This window comes from Hibiscus syriacus, unplaced genomic scaffold (genome assembly GCF_006381635.1).
Source record: "Hibiscus syriacus cultivar Baekdansim isolate YM2019G1 unplaced genomic scaffold, ASM638163v2 tig00017792_pilon, whole genome shotgun sequence".
In the NCBI taxonomy this organism is placed as follows: Eukaryota; Viridiplantae; Streptophyta; class Magnoliopsida; order Malvales; family Malvaceae; genus Hibiscus; species Hibiscus syriacus.
The window spans coordinates 110,530-117,648 of NW_024062416.1; the positions used below are offsets into that span (position 1 = coordinate 110,530).

Consider the following 7,119-nt stretch of genomic DNA (forward strand, 5'->3'; position numbering starts at 1 on the left):
TCTTCCTCGAATTCTTCGTTATTATCTCCTCAAGAGTTATGTTTCTCTTGAATGATATTTTAACACGCTCATTTGATACGAAAACAACGCCGGTTTCATCTTCTCGAATTTCACCATCATAATAAACAATAGCTAAAAGTCGTGCCATTCTTTGAGTTTAAAAGTGCGGCAATATTATATCTGTAAAAAAAATAACTTAAACAAACCTGATTAAATAAATTATATATGAACGAAAATATAACACAATAAATTTTTTACACATCAACGTAAATAATTTAAATAATATAATTTTATATTATTACCTGCACCGCAAAACTATTTCGACGTATGCTCCCGCTTTTCAATTTTACAAACATAAAAATTAATTGAAAATAATTAGTATAATATTTTTTTCAAATAATGATAATAAACAATAAGTATAATTAAAAAATTATAACAAAATTACCTTATAACGAAAAATCGCACGAGCTTCTAAATCAAATTTGAGAAGATTGCGAGAATTATTACTCGTTGACGGAATTGTTGTATTAATTTATAAGAGAGGGAGAGATGCGAGGAGATGTGAGCCGGAGGAGTGTATTTATAAGCATATAAGGCGCGGTACCTGCACCGCGCTATATGTAAAGATATAGCACATATCAGGGACCGAGTTAAATATAATTTTGGTACGGCGTATACCGCGGCCTCTGATCTGCGCTATACCCCTATTTGACGTATAGCGCGGATCAGGGGGGCACTATACCCCACGTGTAACCCAGTCAGCGTATAGCGCGATTCAGGGGCGCGTTATACTCCACGTGGTGCCAAATCAGCGTATAACGCGGTGCAGGGGGCGCGCTTTCCTGCTAAGGGTGTTAGATCAGAAAATATAATCTGATCGATGTTAGATCGATAATAATACCGATCACCGGTAATATACCGGGAAAATCGCCCCACTATTTTGCCAACAACCTGCTTTTATGTTACACATTCAACGTGTAATTAGTTAATATATCATATATTAATAATTAATTTAAAATAAATTGTATAAATTTACTAAATTTATCTTATTAAAACATCTAATTTCTTTAGTCATATTAAAAATTAACATTAATTTTTCATTTATTTAATTAATTTAATTTAATTAGATTAATATTATAGTTCTCTTATAATTCAAGACAAGAAGAGGTGGATGATAAGATGGAAGAAAGGAAACTTTGACTGACCCTTAAATCTTATGACCCTTAAAAGAAAAGGTCCTATTTAGGGGGCAGTTGGGAATTGACAGGACAACATTATATCTGTTGCATGTGAACCTTGGGGTCCCCCAATATTCCAGTTCTCTTATCTCTTTCCAAATCAAATTTCCAAAAATATTTAATCAATACTCCCCAGCCAATAATAAATTTCCCTAATTTTGTAGTTCCTTGTATCCACATGAAGATATTTTGTCCCCTCAATGATCTTCGTTTTACCTACAATTTGTTTTGTTTGATTTGATTAATTTGGATACGAGTTGGTCCAATCTTGATTTTTCAGTGAAAATATCATATTTTATGTTAAAAAATTAACGGTAATTTGAATTAAACATTAATTTATTGATCGTGATATAATAAAATCTGATCACATGACTATTTAAGTTGTATTTTATAGATCGACTCTTCATTTATATTACACTATCAATCCAGTGCTTTAAAGATTATACCATTGAATCCGTGCTTAAAAGCAATAATAGTGTCAATATATATTATTAAAATATAATTTTATCATATCACATTCAAAATGTTAACGTCCAACTCAGACGGTCATTTATTTTTAACGAAAAATAATGAGTTTAAAACATTAAATAGTAAAATGATCATTTTATAATTTTTAATAATAAAGAGATTTAATAAAATATAAACCATTTATGTATTTTATCCTAAATAATTGTACACATATCTTATTAATAATATTATTTGGATTCAGATTACCTAGAGAAATTACGTCACACCACTCATTGAGTTCTAAAATTGATAAATCTTAACCATTTACAAATATAACAAGTAAACTTATTTTCAAACATAAAAATAATTTTATTCACTTGTAATCTTTAATGATATTACATATAACACTCTCATTAATTACCGAGGTTAAGTGTAGAATCCATTTTTAGATTGAGGATTGTAGTACACAAATTATTTTAAGCAAACATGCATGTCGATTTAGGTCGAATATTTTGAGTCAAAAAAGAGAGAAAAAATAGCGATAATAATAAAAATGAAAATTCTAAATAAAAAAATCTCTTAAAATCAAAGTCAATCATCGTAAATTTAAAGTATAAAACATTTATACGATCTTATAAAATCAAGTTCAATTGTCGGCTCCGGATATTTAACCCATACCTAATTATAATATAAAAATTGTACAATAATTTTACCCACCACATGGTTTCTATATAAATAATGAAAACATTCATGTACTGTTTTTAAGTTTGAGATAAAGTACTTTTTAGCCCTTAAATTTAACATTTTAAAACTTAGTCCCTTCCTTTTAATATTTTCAATGACGTGTCACATTATCGTGACTAAAAATGGTAAAAATCTATCTTCAAGGACCAATGTAGGAGGGACAAAGCCATATTATAGGTGGGAGGGGCTCTGGCCCCTACATTTTTATGGGTAAAATATATTTTAAGATCCTCATAATTTTGAAACCATTAAAACCAAGTCTTATCTCTTAATCTTTTTTGTTTAATTATTTTCCAAGGCCAGCCAGATTAAACATTAATGAAATTAAGCCCTAGCTTCCAATTTTTTGGTTTAATTACTTTTAGGTCCTAATAGTTTTGAGATTAGTGAATTCAAGCATTACAGTCTAATATTTTTGGTTTAATTACTTTTTAAAACCCTATTAATTTCTAAATTAGATAACTTGGTCCCTGGTCCCTCAATTCCATCCTAGTTCGTTCCCTGAGTTTGGACCAAAAAAGATATTTAGGAACCATTTTAGAAAGATTGATAAGTTGAAGGAGTAAAAGTTGTTTTTATCTATTTTTAAGTATTGGTTTACGTTAGGACCATTCATCGTCTTCAGTTGAAAGCGTACGGAATATCTGGTGTCTTCTCCAAACAAGCGCGAAAATACATCTATTAAAGATGTCAAATGGTTCAAACGTCTTTCTAATTATTATAATATTCATTATTTTTAATGTGATATCCAAGCAAATTTGCCACTAAAGTGGTGTTAAAGTCATGTCGAAATGAAATGTACAACTGTAATAGAACCCCCATTTTGTTTCTTCTTTTAATTACTTAAAAATTGCAAGGGGGCCCTTCCTCTTTCCCTGTGTTTGAATTTGCAGCTCTGCTGTCTCTCTCAATTCTCTGTATCAACCATCACGTGACCCTCTCTCTCTTTCTTTCTCTTGCAGGCCCTTTCTCCAATCTCTCTTACACTCGAGACAATGAAAAAGAAGAAGTAGCAACCAACAACCCAAAAAAGGCAAACCCTTTTATCAAATTTTATAATAGTTAGATAAATTTAGTGATTATTTTATAATTTCTAAAAGATAGTAGAACAAAATAATAATTTAAACATACTTAAGTGACTTTTAGTATATTTTACCCAAACATTTTCCTAATAAAAAACTGAGTTTTCAATGAGCTAAAGTGAAAAACTGAGCAAAGAAAGTGAAGAAACATATAAAAAAAGCAAAAGGGTATCTCTCTCTTCTTTCTCCTCTCTTCCTTTGCAATTTTTTTGCAGTGATTCTCCTTTTTTCCTAGGTGTGTTTTGGACTTGAAAGGGTTAATTTTCTTTTTCTCTCTTTGCATACAAAAAGAGAAAGAGACAAATATACATTTTTTACTTTTTATTTTTTGAGTGTGTGTGTGTGGTGGGGGGGGGGGGATATAAAGGAAGAAAATGCAGCAGCAGCTGATGAAGATGCAGCCCATGATGGCAGCTTATTATCCCAACAACGTTACTACTGATCATATTCAACAGGTCTTCCCCTTTCTCTTCCTTTTCTTCCATTCTATCTGTTCTTGATCAGTATGTGTATGTATGCATGTATGTGATAAAGAGTACCTATTTTTATCTTCTTAACACTTATTCTTCCTGCTCTCATTCTTTTTTTCCTTTGACTAGTGAAAGATTAATGGAGGAAGAAGAAGCTGCATTCTTCTTTTTATTGCTTGTAAAAAATGCTAGTTTGGGTATTTGCTGCATTCTTTTAGTGTTCCTTTCATCCTGAAATCTGCAGGCATTTAGTAAATGAGTTTGGGTATTTTCCATTTTGGATTTGGGACTTATTTTCCAGTACTAGGGTTCATCCTATAGTTTACTTGTACTGTTTCTGGTTTTTCTGGTATTAGCTGTTCTTATTCCAATTTCCTTCCTTGTGATAAATTGGTAATGTGAACTCTTTCCTTGTTCATAGTACTAAACTTGTTGGGATTCGGATTGTTTTTGAATGGAAAAATTTTGCAATCTCTTGTAACCTCATTGCTCTAGGGCCCCATGATTTCAGTTCTTAATGCTTTTTCAGCAGTGGTCCTCCATTAGTTCCATTTGACACAATGAGATTTTGAAACGTCCCTTTCTGATTTATGTGGTCCTTTCTCCATCAATGATGGTCCTTTCTATATGCTCTCATGTGTTTCCCGGATACAAGACATGCTTTACAACCTAAATCTTTCTGAAACTAATACAGTATGCTACTAGTTGCTTGGGTGAAGCATGTCAGAAGGAAGCTTTATTGATGAGTGTATGCATATATGTTCTTAATTTCTTTCATAGTTGGTCATATGAATTCAGGCTATCTGATTGAGGTCTTAGATTTAGTTGCATGTTTGAGATTTTGTGTTCGTTTTCTTAGGTTTGTCAGTTGGTATCGGGTGAATCACTGGAAAAATCAAAACGTAAACAAGAACACAATAAAATTTGTTTATGCAGTTCAAATCTATCATTGATCTTATCTCTATGGAGTCTTGTTCATAGAGAAATCTACTATAATATTCTTTATACAAAAGATAAAAACCCTCAATCTGACTACACACTAGTCGTAGACGTTTTCGTACAATATTATCTTAACTATTCTACATCTTAAGTGATACCCACTGATTACTTAACATTTGTTGTAAATGCAACACTCGAAACTCTCAATAACACACTTATAATATTTTTCAAATAAACTAATCTGTGTGAAATAGTACAGCTCTCTCTCCAATAATACACACGATCAAACCCTAAGTTTGCTAGATATGTATAAAGCACGTGTCGGCTTGAATAACAAATCTCATCTTTCCATTTTAGTTATTATAGATTATGTGAATGAAATAACTGAGCAATATTCATTTTCAAACAAGCAAACCTGCTACATAAGAAACCTTCTAGAAAGTCTTTACTTTCCGAACAAACAAAATTCTCGAGGTAAAACTTGGTTTCATTAAATAAGTTTCCGTGGAAAACAAGCTTTTCCATCTTCCATATTTATTGTTAAAGCTTTGTTAAATTGTTCAATGACTTGGTGTTGCTGCATGCAGTATCTTGATGAGAACAAGTCATTGATCTTGAAGATTGTGGAGAGCCAGAATTCCGGGAAACTGAGTGAATGTGCTGAGTAAGTGTTAATATTTGGTCTCTGATATCAATCCAAACATGCAGGATGGATGGAGAGGACGGACGGAAATAGTCGTTTCAAATTATCATATATTTTAGAAATTCTTTTGTATTTTTTTATTGATAATCCATTTTTATCCCTTAATTTTATATATTCGCCTTCCTTAATATAAAATCATGAGTCATCTCTGCAAAGATGGTACTAAAGCCAAGGTTCTCGATTTCTGCAGGAATCAAGCAAGGCTGCAGCGAAACCTCATGTACTGGCTGCAATTGCTGATTCTCAACCCCAACCACCTACCATGCATGCGCAGGTACCAATCCCATTTCTAGATCCCTGAAGTGCTACGTACATTCGGTAATTGTCTGTCATTTGCTTGTAGTTTCCATCCGGTGGCATTATGCAGCCAGGAGGTGGACACTACATGCAGCACCAACAAGCTCAGCAGATGACTCAACAACCGGTTATGGCCGCACGGTCCTCGATGCTGTATGCTCAGCAACCATTTTCCGCACTGCAACAACATCAACCCTTGCACGGTCAGCTCGGCATGAGCTCCGGTGGCCTTCACATGCTGCAAACTGATTCCAGCACTGCAGGTGGCAGTGGAGCACTTGGCGCTGGAGGGTTTCCCGACTTCGGACGCGGTTCTCCCGGAGAAGGCATCCATGGTGGCAAGCAAGATATTGGGAGTGGCGGCTCGGCTGAAGGCCGTGGAGGAAGCTCCGGCGGTCAGGGTGGTGATGGTGGTGAAACCCTTTACTTAAAAGCAGCCGACGAGGGGAACTGAAAGGTAACGACGGTTGGACCTATGGTGGTTTGTTTCATCATCGGATTTAGGCGAGTTAAAGAGGACGGGAAGTGTTTTCTTCTTGCTCATTCCTTGTGTTTTCAAGTACGAGACACTGCATCTTATAGTAATCTAGTGTGTAAATTTGTAGGGTCTCATCTGTCAACTCTGCTTCATTTTGTTTCGTTTTCGTTCTACTTTTCGGTGGATGTATTTTGATGGTCACTTGCACATGCACATCAAATCAGCAGTATCAGTATCAAAACATAATGTTAAATATGATTTTAAAAAAAAATAACTTAATGACCAAAATAAAATAAAAGTAATAATTGGAATACTAAACATGTGATTTCCTTTAATGATATTGATTTCTCATAATAATAATAATCACTCTATTTATTCATGCCTAAATTATCGATCAACGCAAAGACCAATCAGATCCTATCTATTTATGCAAATAAATTTAACATTGCTTTTATGATCGAAAGAACTCAGATCCCATTTAATTTTTTAAAGATCGATTAGTTGATGAAGAACCCTAATTTCGTAACGAGTTTAAAAATAATTCTAGTCTTCCATTTTAATTAGGTTTAATTATAAAATAAGTGTTTAAACTATATCGTTTTTTACGAATATGTGTCTACAATATTTTTTAAATGATTCCGGTGTCTAACATTATAAACGTTACCACTTTAGGTGTTCGGACCGTAACTGTCTTTAATTTTCTCTGTTAAGTGACACATGT

At 33.2% G+C, this 7,119-nt stretch overlaps 1 pseudogene; it reads left to right on the forward strand.

Annotated features, from left to right (window-relative positions):
* Positions 1-3,645: 3,645 nt before the first annotated feature.
* LOC120208851 lies at positions 3,646-6,564 on the forward strand (annotated as a pseudogene).
* The last annotated feature ends 555 nt before the right edge of the window (positions 6,565-7,119 follow it).